The sequence below is a fragment of the Acipenser ruthenus genome, chromosome 15 (genome assembly GCF_902713425.1).
Source record: "Acipenser ruthenus chromosome 15, fAciRut3.2 maternal haplotype, whole genome shotgun sequence".
NCBI lineage: Eukaryota > Metazoa > Chordata > Actinopteri > Acipenseriformes > Acipenseridae > Acipenser > Acipenser ruthenus.
In genome coordinates, this window is record NC_081203.1 from 11,375,577 (window position 1) to 11,391,755 (window position 16,179).

A 16,179-nucleotide genomic window follows, 5' to 3' on the forward strand; every position below is an offset into this window, starting at 1 on the left:
AGGCTAAAGAACCTTAAGAAAAATAGCAGAAATGTACCCCACCCCATCCCCATAATCTCACTTATGGATGGGGCTTACAGAGTTGTGAAGAGTCCAAGTTGTATTGATGACAAAAGCTATCAATTACTTATAATATAATTTGTAACTGAAGTCTAGATTTATTTTAAGATGAGCTGCAAGAAACAGACAGCTTTTTGTAGGTACCTGATAATCTAAGTTCGGTTCAGCTGATGCTATTGATCCTCCTCCCCATCTTACACTTTACTTCACCCTGCCAGTAACTGCAGAGGAAAACACTATGTCACCTGAGATAAGGAGGTTCATCAGCTGCAGCTCCATAAACACTCCCTGCAGATTACTTTGGAACGATTGCGTTTCACTGTGTCCCACAAGCTGGGGTGTGCATGCAAAAGCAATGGGATAAATCTCATCAACTTTGTGAAAAGAAAGACTTCCTTTGTACTAAAAACACCATTATCACAATTGTTTTTGATAAACCAGCACAGGACCTCATTACAATTTGAAATGTTAGATAAGGAGACACAATTGATTAATCCTATTGGGAGTACGTAGCTTAGCTTTGGGACTTGGATATTATCAAATAGAAATTAAGTTAAATCAATAGCAGTGTGGCACTGTTAATAGTGGTGTTACAGTGTGGCGCTGTTAATAGTGGTGTTGCAGCTCTGTTAATAGTGTTGTTGCAGTGTGGCTCTGTTAATAGTATTGTTGCAGTGTGGCTCTGTTAATAGTGTTGTTGCAATGTGGCTCTGTTAATAGTGTTGTTGCAGCTCTGTTAATAGTGGTGTTGCAGCTCTGTTAATAGTGGTGTTGCAGCTCTTAATAGTGTTGTTGCAGTGTGGCTCTGCTAATAGTGTTGTTGCAGCTCTGTTAATAGTGTTGCAGTGTGGCTCTGTTAATAGTGTTGTTGCAGTGTGGCTCTATTAATAGTATTGTTGCAGTGTGGCTCTGTTAATAGTGTTGTTGCAGTGTGGCTCTGTTAATAGTGTTGTTGCAGCTCTGTTAATAGTATTGTTGCAGTGTGGCTCTGTTAATAGTGTTGTTGCAGTGTGGCTCTGCTAATAGTGTTGTTGCAGCTCTGTTAATAGTGTTGCAGTGTGGCTCTATTAATAGTATTGTTGCAGTGTGGCTCTGTTAATAGTGTTGTTGCAGTGTGGCTCTGTTAATAGTGTTGTTGCAGCTCTGTTAATAGTATTGTTGCAGTGTGGCTCTGTTAATAGTGTTGTTGCAGTGTGGCTCTGCTAATAGTGTTGTTGCAGCTCTGTTAATAGTGTTGCAGTGTGGCTCTATTAATAGTATTGTTGCAGTGTGGCTCTGTTAATAGTGTTGTTGCAGTGTGGCTCTGTTAATAGTGTTGTTGCAGCTCTGTTAATAGTGTTGTTGCAGTGTGGCTCTGTTAATAGTGTTGCAGTGTGGCTCTGTTAATAGTGTTGTTGCAGTGTGGCTCTGTTAATAGTGTTGTTGCAGTGTGCTCTGTTAATAGTGGTGTTGCAGTGTGGCTCTGTTAATAGTGGTGTTGCAGTGTGGCTCTGTTAATAGTGGTGTTGCAGTGTGGCTCTGTTAATAGTGGTGTTGCAGTGTGGCTCTGTTAATAGTGGTGTTGCAGTGTGGCTCTGTTAATAGTATTGTTGCAGTGTGGCTCTGTTAATAGTGTTGTTGCAGTGTGGCTCTGTTAATAGTGTTGTTGCAGCTCTGTTAATAGTGTTGTTGCAGTGTGGCTCTGTTAATAGTGCTGTTGTTTGCAGGAGGAGAGAGTGTCAGTAAACTCATTTTAAAAGAGTTCTAGGCAGTGTGGAGCCGATTCCATATTTATAATAGTGTAAAACCTGAGATAAGTTAAAACATGAGACGATTTTTTTTAAAGGCTTGTTGACAAATCTTATATGAGGTATTTCCAAATAACGCAGTAAGTGAACACAAAATGAGGAGACTCAGCCAGTCAGCCAGCCTGCCCCTCTCTCTCTCTCTCTCTCTCTCTCTCTCTCTCAGGGCTGCTCCGATTAATCAACTAATGAATTGATAGGATATTAATTTTTTCAAAATTTAATCGACCAGAATTTTTTTTTAAAAAATTTTCACGTTATAAAATGTCACATATCCGCCCTGACTGTTTACCCGCCCTAATCAAAGTTTCATCAACGTCAGTCGTGTGGACAGCGCCAATGCAAAAGGCAAGTGTGTTTAATTTTTTTTTAAAAGAGAGATTTTCCCTTTTCACTGCTGGAAAGGGCGTTAATAGGAATCAAATAGCCCATGATTTCAGAATTGGTAAGAGTGCTGCTGTGACAGATATAAAAAAGTCGATAAAAAAAAGTTTGCATCGGACGGGTGCTGACATTCTTTGGAAGTAAACAGCGAAACGCTCCAACACATTATGCAAATACAAGCAGAGTTGTTTGCAATTTAACTTCTGTGTTCTACTTTTCAGTTTTAGTCTTTTCAATAATTTGAGCAAATGAAAACAACCTGTTTTTTTGTTTGTTTATTTTATTGTAAACCCACAATGCACTTGTAAATTACCTGACAATAATGCAAATCTGTAGTGCACTAATAGGCCTACTGAGTGTCTTTCTAAACAATGGGTTTATATTTAAACAAATATCTTTTCAGTGCTGAAACGGGAGTTACTAGGAATAAAATAGCACAAGATTTCAGAATTGCAATGCGCCGCTGTGACAGATTAAAAAAAAAAAAAAAAAAAAAAAAGTACCGTACGGTATACATTTATATATAGAATATAAAGAAAGTTTGCATTGGATGCCGACAGTTTCTTTGGATACAAACGACGAAATGCTCCAACGCATTAATGTAAGTGCACAATGTAATGTCTGTGTTCTACTTATATTCTATTAATGTCTAGTATTTATTTATTTATTTTTTAAAGTATTACTGTGCAGGACCGGCTTTAAGACTATTACCTTTATTTTAAAATGTGCACCGATTGATCTACCGAGTAATCAACTAATGCCCATAAATTAACCGATCAAATATTTTAATCGAGTGACAGCCCCTAATATATATATATATATATATATATATATATATTGTAAAACGACTCAAAAATACGACCCAGGACACTGAAATTGATTTTTCAAGCGCGTTTGGGCTAATTTGTAATAAACACAAAATCAAAACAAATACAAAAGCAAAATAAACACCTAGCTCCTCTTGGAGCACTAACTCAACTTCCAGGAACACCCTTCCTAACACGGGACAGCTAAGCTGTTTTCCCGTCCTTACAAAACACACTGGTTTGATACCGCACTTACTCTTTAACTCACTCTGGCTACTCGGAGACAGAGCACCTCTTCTGCCTCCTTCTACTCAGCAGCCTCGAGCAGACTGCCTGCTCTCTTTTTAAATCCCGCACCTGGGTCTAATTCCCCAATAACGCCCAGGTGCGGATGATAATTAATAATAAAACAATTAAACTAAACAATACAATTCAACAAATTAAATGAAACAATAAATCAACACAATACAAACAAAAAGGTGCATTTCTCGCCCAGGGAGGTTTTAACCCCCTCCCTGCTGTCTCTCACAACCCGCTATCTCACTATATATATATATATATATATATATATATATATATATATATACAGTGCCTTGCATAAGTATTCACCCCCCTTGGACTTTTCCACATTTTGTAGTGTACAACCTGGAATTAAAATGGATTTAATTGGGATTTTTACCATTTGATTTACACAACATACTTAACACTTTGAAGGTGCAAAATATTTTTTATTGTGACACAAAAGTTAATTAAACAAAAAAAAAAAGATATTTGTTGGTTGCATAAATATTCACCCCCCTGAGTCAATACTTGGTAGAAGCACCTTTGGCAGCAGTTACAGCTCTGAGTCTTTTGGGGTAAGTCTCTGCCAGCTTTGCACATCTGGATCCTGCAATTTTTGCCCATTCTTCTTGGCAAAATTGCTCAAGCTCTGTCAAGTTGGATGGGGACTGTTGGTGAACAGCAATTTTCAAGTCTTGCCACAGATTCTCAATCGGATTGAGGTCTGGGCTTTGACTGGGCCATTCTAAGACATTCAGGTTCTTGTTTTTAAACCACTCCAGTGTAGCTTTGGCTGTGTGTTTAGGGTCATTGTCCTGCTGGAAGGTGAACCTCCACACCAGTCCCAGGTCTCTTGCAGACTGAAACAGGTTTTCCTCTGGAATTTCCCTGTATTTGGCTCCATCCATCTTGCCCTCAATCCTGACCAGTTTCCCAGTCCCTGCCGATTGAAAAGTATCCCCATAACATGATGCTGCCACCACCATGCTTCACCGTGGGGATGGTGTTCTCAGGGTGATGAGCAGTGTTGGCTTTGCGCCACACATAGCGTTTTGCGCTAAGGCCAAAAAGTTCAATTTTGGTCTCATCAGACCAGAGAACCTTTTTCCACATGTTTGCTGTGTCTCCCACATGCCTTTTGGCAAAATCCAAACAGGATTTGATATGGGTTTTTTTCAGCAATGGCTTTCTTCTCGCCACTCTTCCATAAAGCCCAGCTTTGTGGAGCGTCCGGGTTATAACTGTCCCATGGATGGTTTCTCCCATCTCAGCTGTGGATCTCTCCAGCTCCTTCAGAGTTACCATTGGCCTCTTGGTTGCTTCTCTGACTAATGCCCTCCTTACGTGGTCACTGAGTTTTGGTGGACGGCCTTCTCTAGGCAGAGTCGCGGTTGTGCCATATTCTTTCCATTATTTAATGGATTTAACGGTGCTCCGGGGGATGTTCAAAGTTTGGGATATTTTTTTATAACCCAACCCTGATTGGTGCTTCTCCAGAACTTTATCCCAGACTTGTTTTGATAGCTCCTTGGTCTTCATGATGCTGTTTGTTTAGATATGCTCTCTAACAAACTCTGGGGCCTTCCAGAAACAGGTATATTTAATCTGAGATCACGTGACACTTTAATTGCACACAGGTGGACTCCATTCAACTAATTGTTACTTCTGAAGGCAATTGGTTGCACCAGAGCTTATTTAGGGGTGTCACAGCAAAGGGGGTGAATACTTATGCAATCAAGACTTTAGTTTTTTATTTGTAAATAATTTTGAAAAATATGTCGATTTTCTTTTCCCCACTTCGACATTATGGACTTTTTTTGTGTAGATCAGTGACAAAAAATCCTAATTAAATCCATTTTAATTCCAGGTTGTAACACTACAAAATGTGGAAAAGTCCAAGGGGGGTGAATACTTATGCAAGGCACTGTATATAGGCAGAGACAGAGAGAGTGGTTGAGAGCAGAAGCTACTAAGAGTAGCTTCATTTGAAGTGTGGCTTCAAACGATTTCCTTTCAGTGTTGCCAGCATTGAAACAATATCCATTGAAATTTATTCTTCAGCATTTCAGGAGGGCAATTTCCCACTTTACAGCTTTCCACCCCCTTATCTTTATTTATTGATATTGGCAAACGCAGTGTAGATTTGATAGTTGGCTTTGTATTTCTGTACAGAATGAAACGTATGTTTTGCATGTCTGTAACTGACTAAACTGGAATTTGCTTGAGATTTGTTTTTTCATGTGATACTGTTATATAATTACTGATATAATAAAGTTGTTTAGCAAAAAAGCATCAAACTAACTTGCCTGCTTTTACTTGAACCTCTATTTGTTTTATAGCACTGTACTGTATGTTCAGTGGTATAAGAGAGTACACATTAGATGACAGTAATTGCTGTATGGATTGCAAATGGAAGAATCCTGCTGAGATTCTTATTATTTCTTATTCTTATTCGTGTCTTTGCCCAAACCTACTAAGTGGCACAAGCCTTACACAACAGAATCACAAGTCTCTTTTAGTAATCACTTTGACATTTGCCTAGTCTTTGGTGTGGATAAGCTGTCAGTAAAATAATAGGTTTCATTGACAAAGAGGCAGTACTGGAGTTTCTCCATTGTCTAGAAATAATACCCAGCATAATGCACTTTCAGACAGCAGTGATTCAGGAGAGTGGTCGCTGTAGACAGTGTATACAATTGTGCTTAGCTGGTAAGTAAGCAATTACCAAAGATCAGGTATCTGTGCATCAATTAAAGCAGCATGTGCTGAGCTGTGTGGTGGCTCAGTTAAACCCTTTGTGGACCAAAGCACACAGTATTTTACAAGTGTTTGAGCACCTCTGCTTGTTCTAGATAATGCAGCAGGCTGTGTACTATAAGAAACTATGTGATATTTTTGAAATGTCGTTGATGCAGACATGTGCAAGGTCTGGTATGTTAATTAATAGTTGCGGAGGGGAGTGGTAAATATTTGTACCAATGATGATTATTGTGTATGAAAAGGAAATATATAAATCCATTTGATTTTAGCTTGTTTTTTTCTTTATACAGTATATCTAGTTGTTAATTTACTTTGAATATTTAAACTATATAGAAATAAACCATGTTCCACAAATGAATCGTTGTATTCTACACAGTATATACTGCACATGAAATACATTGTTACATATCCCATTTCATCAGTGTTGCCTCTTCTGTTCACGATCATTTTGTAGCAAGGTGTTGTGCGTACTTCATGAAATCGCTTTGTGTGCAGTGCGTGGCTGCCTTCAGATTTCGGGGTTGATTTGATCAACCTATACTGCTTAATGTAAGCCCCAGGTAGATTGTATTTTACCTTTACTGGGTAATCACCCTAGTTTGCACCAACCACCTACCCGTGGGTTTCCCGGGAGTGCCCTTAATAATGGTTGATGCTATCCAAGAAGACTCCCCAGTGCAGAAAATGCTTTTAGACAATGTATCCCGACACGGCTCTGGTTGAGCTAAGCAATCTAATCAACCCCATAGGGCACTGCATACTGTCCAGAGGTATTTCAGTTACCAATAAATATTAGTCAACAAGACAGTAAAAGCAACATCTACGCTTTACAACACCAGGGGTATACAGTGTTCCTTTGTCTACAGACATTTAACAGCCATTTTTAGCACCTTTATTTTGTTAATCCTTTGCTATTCTGCACTGTTACATTATGGTGAAGCTACTTCAGGCCACTCCATATACAGTACAGTATGTTTAAAGACCTTTATTTTCAATTTTAACATTTTAATTTCTTCCATACTTTCACCGATCAAAATATCCTATCAGATACCTAAATATTTATATACAATACAAAACATTACATTATCTAGACTTGGGTCTAAATAATACAGTGGGTGCTGCTTTATCGGGACGCCTTGTGAGAAGTGAAATATATCCTGAATAAGTGGCTTTCCCATTTGAGACAACCTTTTTGTTTGTAAATGAAAATAAAAATAATTAAATCCCATAACATTATAATTACATGTTAAATACATAATTAAAAATTAATGTTTTTTTTTATTTCTACATGAAATGAAAAATAATCAAATCACTTGTTATCACAAGGCAAGGCACCTGCGATGTTGACGCGCCAACTTTCATTGCAACAGCAGCTTGAGAAACCAGGAGACTCCAGCTCCTGCAAGCATTCAACATGATTTACGCAATTTACACAAGTCTCAGCATAATCACGTACTCGCTGCACTGTGCTACGAAAACCTGTCTTGCTCTGAAAAGCAATCGCCGTTCATCATTTGAAAATATTGTATTGCAATTAAACAAAGTGACGTTGCAATTAAATGACATCAAAAGCATTGGGAAGAACTGTCTGCCAGAGTTGTATCCCATTTAATCAGAAATTCTGATTTATCAGTATCCCATTTAATCAGAAATTCTGATTTATCAGTATCCCATTTAATCAGAAATTCTGATTTATCAGTATCCCATTTAAGCAGAAATCCCAATTTATCAGTATCCCATTTAAACAGAAATTCTGATTTATCAGTATCCCGATTAGGTGGCACTGACTGTACATGTGTTTTAAAAGAAAATCTCTGTTTGCAAGTCATGCTTTCAGTTAGTGTTGCACTTGCCTGGTCACCTGCGGGGTGAAATTGTCCCCACCTCTTCATTTACTTCTTTCCTGTCATAAACCAATAAGCTGCTTCCCCTAATTACTGACTTGCTTTAAGCCAGTAACATGCTTTGACCCAGAAGACACTGCTGAGGTGACCCAGGAAGTACAAATGTAACAGATGTCCTGATAATAAAGTATATAAAGAAAGATAAAGACCTTTCTCTAACCTAGATGTCATGTTTTAAAATAATAATAAAAAATGCTATAAATGTATTTCTTTTTAAAATTACATATTTGAGACTAATGTAGCTCATAGAAATGCAAAACAGGTATGCGTCATATAATTATTTTGTTAGCTACAATTGCCTTGGATTAGCACAGGATCCCTTGTCCAGCTCTTGGTATATGGATACCTGTTATTTACAGAAGCAGAACCCTCAACTGTAAGAATGAAAGTGTTGCTTGTGTGACATTTTTTGGTGGGCTTCCCAATCACTGAACCTGTAAGGAGACAGCCTCAGCAGGGTAATGCAAACTCAGCAGCACCGCTTGTTTTGGACATTCAGTGATTAATAACCTCCCCTATACAGTGCAGGGTAGCCTCCAGCCTTTACCTTCACTCTGCCATAATGACAGAGAACCATAGCGTAGAGAAAAAAAGAGAAAAACTGTGGCTCTTGTCAACATGGCATAACATGAAATAAATATAGCTATAATAAGCACTAAGTCTCCAGTGATAGGTCATACAGGGAGTTAATAGACAAACAAAGCTAATACATGAACACATCTGTTACATTCACCTGGTTTGGTTGGAGGCTCTTCGTCTGCATTCATTAGCATGGCTGTTTATGAACTTCAGTCTGATTAACTCTACATGGTGGGCTATATGCATGTCCAAAAACGTTTCTACATACCGCCACTTATTCGCACTGAAAAGGGTTGTAATTTAGTAGCATGTATTTTTTATAGAACCCCCTTATTTTTTCTAAATTGTTAATGAATCCCTTACTCCTTCTAGTCATGCTTGAACTTTCCCTTGACAGACAACTTGGTATCCAATTACCTCATCCTGACTAACAATTCTAGTAACATCACTTGAAATCTAACTATATTTAAGCTACAGTATAACTTGGGGCAGATCAAGTGTACAAGGAAATAAATCATTAAAATCACAATGTATCTTGTGCTCAGCTTGCTGGTGTTGTGTCTATAGTTCTCTACAGGGATGTAGGTGCAGCTGCGGACGCTTAGTACAGTGCAGTGCACTACCACATGCTGCAAAAGATTGAAATCTGGGATTCTTCGATGTCCTCCGGAATTCCAGGGACACTGACCTCAAACCTGGAGCTATCCAGGGAAAACCAGCACACCTGGCAGCAGCAATTCCAAAGAGGGGTCAACTCAGATTATATATTTTAAAGAAGTTTGTTATTAGAGGAAAATACTGCTGAATCACTGAGGTCCTTTAAGACCCAACTTGACAACAGTTACTGGTGAGATCAATCTGCTACTAGGAACCCGATAAGCATAGATGGGTCAAATTGCCTCCTCCCCCTTCATGGCTCCGACTCTCCGGAACTCTCTCCCAGCTTTGGTGCGTAATACTCATATCGTCATGATAATCAACTCTCAAGACCCACATGTTCTCTCTGGCTTTCCATGCTCTTTAAGCCTGATATATGTTATTAGCTGTTGTGTCTTTGCTACTTGTGATTTTCCACTGTATCTTATTCTCATGATTCTATATGACATACGCATACTGTTGTGTCACAGCTATTTCTGATTTTTCACTGTATCTTATGATTCTATATGACATACGCATCCACAATGTTTTAGAATTTTCACATCCTAGCCTTGTATTTAATGTATTATACATTGTTTTTCACTGTATTTAATGTAATATGCATTGCTTTTTACTACATCTTGTAAAGCGCTCTGATGGTGGTCCACTATGAAAGGCGCTATATAAAATAAAAAATTATTGATTGATTGTTTCAGATACTGCATGTCACTAGACGTGATGGTTTAGGAGTGGTAACCAATTCTTTAAAATATATAAATTGTTTCTTACATCTTATTAGCTATAATAATATTAGAACTGCCACCCCCTTTTTTGTGATACAAATTGTTCTACTTGATGAAGCCAGGACATGCAAATATTTCAAATAAACTACAGATAAACTGTTGCATCCTGGTGCCTTTGCTCCTTTGCTGTAGGCAGAGAATGTGAGCAGAGCAGAGCGTGGCAGTTGTATATGCGGAGCGTGGAGCGGACATTTCGGGCCCGCTGTTTCACAGCACTGAGAAGAACTGAGCACAGGTTTATTTTTCTTAAATACATGTTCGGCCATGGAGTTTGCACAAAAGTTTTTTTTTAAAAGGTGACAAACACAGATGCAGTCACTATACAGTATGTTCCATCATGCCTGTGCATGGTAACCATTAATTCTCCAGGTTCAAATCAAAATTAGGGACTTTCATGCTTTGCAGACATGAGAATTGCATTTAAAAAATAAAAACTTTTTTTTTTTATATTCAATGTGATTGGCGTTGCACTTTATAATTCATTATGGAAGGAAAAATAAATATTCTCCTGATTGTGGAGCTGCATTTGTGCCATTTAAAAATGTGAGAAACATCATCAGTGTGTCCATCTGTCTGCGGTTATTACATAGCCTATATTGTTCGTATGCAGTTCCACATTTATGCCCCAATGCTGCGCTGTGAACACAGTTTATATTTTCTGCACTCTTAAGGATAGCTTATACACTATAGGGTTGTCCGTTACCCATGTTGAGACTCACTCATACATGTTCGTGGGTCGCTTTGAGCTCCCTTTGAGATATTCAGATACAAACAAGCCCAGTATAAAGCTAATTTGATACGAATCATATGCAAAGTTTGAAATAGGTGAGTACACTGCACACAACATCGTAGGAACCTGTTAATTGCAAGATGATACTTCCTAACTTTTACTTTATTTTCAATTTATGCATTTTTTCGTAAATTGTACCAATTAATAATAATTAATTGATAATAATGAGAAAACATCTTTGATTTGAATTAGATAACTTCTCTGTGCATTTTATGTAGGCTTTTTTCTATACTGATCATTTTTCTTTTTACTTGGGTCAAGCTATGCGATTATAGTAAGGAAGATTAAATAGTATTTCTTTCTGAATACATTACATCTTTTCATCTGTAATCGGCAAAACATTTTTTAATATATATTTTTTTAATACCATGTGAGCGGAACGTGGCTATTTTGCCTGGACCAGCGGAGTGGAGCGGAAATCGCAAGCTGTGGAGTGGATCAGAGGATATTATGAGCTGAATTTTGTCTCTGTTCACATTCTCTGGCTGTAGGTCACAACCATAGGAGTGAGTTTCAACCAGGAAGCAACATGTCATCCAGCACGTTGTCTTTGAAATATCTGCAAAGTACAAAATAAAAAGGAAGACGTGACCATTGCAGAGCTGATTAGAGCTCAATGGATTTGAAAACCTTGGTGAATAAGAGAGTGTTACTCTCTTGTGAAAAAAGTGAACCTTGATCAGAACCTTGATGCAGAGCACCGTTTCTGAAGGAACCATGTATGTTAATACTTGAGCTACTCTCTCAAAGGGGCTCGTCTTGAAGGAATATTGCTCATTGAAGAAGTGTCAGGACTTTTTTTGTACAATTTGACCTAACCTGAATCAGAATACTTTTATTAGAATCTGAATGAATGCCTTCAGATCTAAGTGTTACGTGCCTGGAAAACACATCCTGTATAGACACCTGTGGAAGTTTTATTAAAGAGCAAGTACTATACCATGACATGTAGGGCAGCAGTGTGGAGTAGTAGGGCAGCAGTGTGGAGTAGTGGTTAGGGCTCTGGACTCTTGACCGGAGGGTTGAGGGTTGTGGGTTCAATCCCCAGTGGGGGACACTGCTGTTGTACCCTTGAGCAAGGTACTTTACCTAGATTGCTCCAGTAAAAACCCAACTGTATAAATGGGTAATTGTATGTAAAAATAATGTATAATGTGATATCTTATAACAATTGTAAGTCGTCCTGGATAAGGGCGTCTGCTAAGAAATAAATAATAATAATAATAATAATGTTAATTCAATTACATTTACCTTACCTTACTATGGTATGGTGTGGCTCTGGGTTCTGTCGCTCCTATACTGAGTTATTATTATTATCCCTTCTCTCTAAATCTGACTTTACCTAGTTTTAAGCTTGTATGGAGAATCCTAAGTGCCGCTGTCAGACAATATATGTTCCCTCAAGGTCGAATATCCTTTCCCCCGGGGAACCAACATATGGTTCCCCTTCCAAATATGTGTAACAAAGTCATCTTTCTTTGAATATAAGTCTATATCCACTTGCAACTAGAACCTTAATTTTAAGACCGCATTCCCTAACCCTAACCCTAACCTCGTACCATCCAGTCCCTTCTGACAGGTCCACTCTCACCTACAGTAATACATGAGAACAGCTTGCAAACATTGTTAACATTTACTAGCATTATACATGCAGAATGTACATAAAAATAGGACACATCAATCAAGCCATCTTTATTTATATAGCACACTTCACATTAATAATAGAGTGTTTTACATAAATGAGAAAATATATACATAGATAAGAAAATACATTAATGATTAAATCAAATACAAAACATTTAATATAAAGTATCAAAAAAACCAATGTATCCTAGGTGTATTATAATAATTAAGACCAATACTAGAATACAAAAATAACAAACACGCATTTAGAGGGGAACAAATGTTCACTGGTGGGAACAAATATCTGTTTCCCTGGGGTTACAAATATTCGCAGAACTAATATACATTTACACCAGGACTGAAAACAATTCTAATCATGGGACAATGTGAACTTTTAACTCTTCAGTGCTGGCATTTAGCATGGTCAATTCAAGCTAAAAACAGCTCAAACTCAGATAAAAGAAGGTTTTGAGAAAATGACAATTATGCAATATTGATCAACAGAAACCAGAAGCATTCAGAATGATTGCAAACACCAGAAAAAAGTAAGGGGAATGGGAAAAAACTGCTTACTCTTAAAAATATTATGGTATCTTAACTTTTTTTGTGGTCAAATTTTTATTCGAAAAAAAAAAAAAATACAACAGTACAGAACAAAATAAAATTCCCCATGTTTTCCTTTTTCTCCCTACACCCTCCTCCCCGTCCCTCCCCCCCGCCCCAGGTGGTAACCCCCCTCCCATTCCACCCCACAAAGGTCCCTGAAGACCCGGATCAGACAGTGGCAGCTGGGAAAGGGTTCATCAGTGATTTAATGGTATCCACTGCCACTCTCCAGGCCTGTACAGTCCCCTCCCTCGCCCCATGGACCCCAGCAATGGGAAGTTCCATATAAATGATGTCCAAAAATGCGAGAGTGCTCTGACGCCAGGGAAGGGAATGAGGAGGCTGCCAGCGGAGGGCTATCATGGTTTAAGCAGCTGTAAGGCCAGCCAGCCAAATCCGCTTCTGCTCTAAAGATAGGTCAAGTCATCGTTAAGCAAAAGGACCAAAGAAGAGCAAGGAATAGTGGATAAAGATGAACAAACCAGCTTCCAGAATATAACCACATCCGGACACTCCCAAACCATATGGAAAAAGGTGTCCATGGCCCCCCGGGGACAAAACACACATACCGGGGTAGGGGTGAGTTTCATTTGGAATCGTCTCCGAGGGGTTAAATATAGTCTCTGAATACAATTAAAATGGATCATCTGATGATTAGGATTTTTGGAAGCACAGCTTAAATTATTCCAAACAGTATCCCAGCAAATTTCTTCATTTGCCGAAGATATGTCTCTATTCCAGATAGCATTAACCCCCAACGGTTTACACCAGGCCCTTTAATAGATGAGTATAAAGTGTGGAGCCCAGCCCCTTTGTTTTATCCCCTGTGTTGAGAATATCATGCAAGACATGAGGTGGCAGTTCTGTCCCCCAGGGAACCCCATAGGCACGCATTGCAGAGTGAAGACGTAGATAAAAAAAGAAGCACCCGGTAAATTATAACGCAGTTGTAGGTCTTGGAATGTGCAAAAGCAGTCATCTTTAGCAATATCCCCCAGATTGTAAATTCCCCTCTCCCTCCACTGTGGAAAAGAAAAGGAACGACCGCCTGATAAGAGCGCAAAACTATGGAAAAAGTTTTGTTTGACGTTTTGTGTGCTTTTCCACCAGGCGCCACACCGTAATCAATTAAGAGATTATAGGACCAAAGCATAATTTGCATTGCTTAAGGGGAATGCCTGAATAAACCAAGTCCTGAAGTCTATATGGAGATACTAAATTTTCCTCTAACTGTCGCCATGAAACAGGAGTGTTAGGATCGAGCCACACTACAATTTTTCTTTCCTATAGCCTATATTAAATTGTTTTTCAACACTAATAAACAGTACCAACACTCCTATTGTTATGAAGACTTTGATTAACACAGCACAAAACAACTTTTAATCAGTCTTTTCAATTTTTTTTCCGCTTACCTCATTTCACTGTATTTTTATTACATGTTGTAATATTAATAAGTGGGTCAATGAATCACCCCTGAGGGATTCATATATAGTTAAAGTGTGGTGGTATTTAGATCTGCCCCTGTTTAGATCATTAAAGTAGACTCCTTTGTGTGTTCCTACAAAGGTTCATGGGCGTAATATGGCAAAAGTCTTGTGTACCGGGGGAAGTGTTACGTGTGTGGGTCGTCAATGGATAATAATAAGGCAGACACAGAGCATTGGGTGTTGACACGCCGCACAGGCGTGCAGATTTAATAACAACACACATGTACTTCCACAAGGATACCAGCCATGGTAGCCGTAGTGTCGGATTTAATAAAGAGAACAAAACAAAGCTAAAAATAAAACCACACAAGCCTCATTAAGAGACGTCCTGCTCCAGGAACCTACTACACTACGAAACCCCTCTCTATACTCATCCCCTAAACTAACCTACTGCTGTTGCTCCCGAAGTCCCGCCTCCCAGCGACTGCGGGTCGTGGTGATGGTCCAGGCTGGGCAGAGCCTTCACAGGCACCGTCTTGCAGTTGAAGGGTTCTGTAGTAGTTATCCTGCAGAGCAGACACTCTCCTCCTGGATGTCAACAAAGCACCCCTTTGTGTAGCATGGCGGTGCAGTTGCCTCGAGCTGTGATGCAGACGCCTTTTGAGCTGCGTGCAGCCTCCCTGGGCACGCCCCCCCAGCCAATCCGGACCGCCCGATCAGCTCAGTGCCGGGGGAGCCACACTGCTCAATTGGTTGCCTAGCAACGTGTCTCAGCTGCACACATCCGTGCAAGAACCAGCAACAACAGGCCCTCCCTGTCACACCTTGCAATAAAAGTTTCAAGCCATTGATGGGCTTGCTGTTCTAATAATTAGGAACCAGTGCTGACTCTATTTGCCAAGCCTGTCTTACACAGGGCCTCTTTTCCACTCACAAGAAAGTCTGTGAGGATAAGTAGGTTCAAATTAAATAGTAAATATCAGTACATATTCCATGCTATTAATAATGAAGGGGGAAAAAAAATTGTATCTTCAAAGGGAGTTTTGCTCGTTGAGCTTATTTTTTAGGCAATCCTGGTGATCCTAAGGCTCCCACTATAGCTTAGCAAATTAGCAAAACATTGAAACTTCATGCTCCAAGCCTACAGTCATTAACATATTTTAACAAACTTTACAGTGAGATTATTCCATAGCACACCTTGCATGTATTTAGGCGATAACTGCAGGGAGCATTGAGTGTATGAGGAGATAACAGTCCAAGAGAGTGGATACAATCCAAGAGAATGTTATTCTAGCATGGGAGGCTGTTGCCTCCAAGTACATGTAACAGGGTGGAGGCTGGGCGTGAACTGGTGACCCTGCATACTGCAAGCAAGCATCTTAACCAATATGCAAACGAGCCGGGCTCATCTGCATTTGTGGTTTTAGAGCATTTCACCTCCTCTCATCAAGAAACCCACAACTAGGGAAACCAAATACTTGAGGACCTTACAAGTACTGTATAACATAGACGTAGTACTGATGTTGATTTAAGATTTCCATTACACGAAAGTAGATGTTAAAACTTCATGCTGTTTTGAACTCGGCACTTGCCAAGATAAGCACCAACTAAGAAGTAGCTTTACAGTAAATTAATGTGATCCATATGTGTCTCCATCCATTTGCACTACCTTCCATATGATAATGTAGATATCCTTCTCTCTGGTGTTGATGGCTGAAGTGTAATGCTGGCTCCA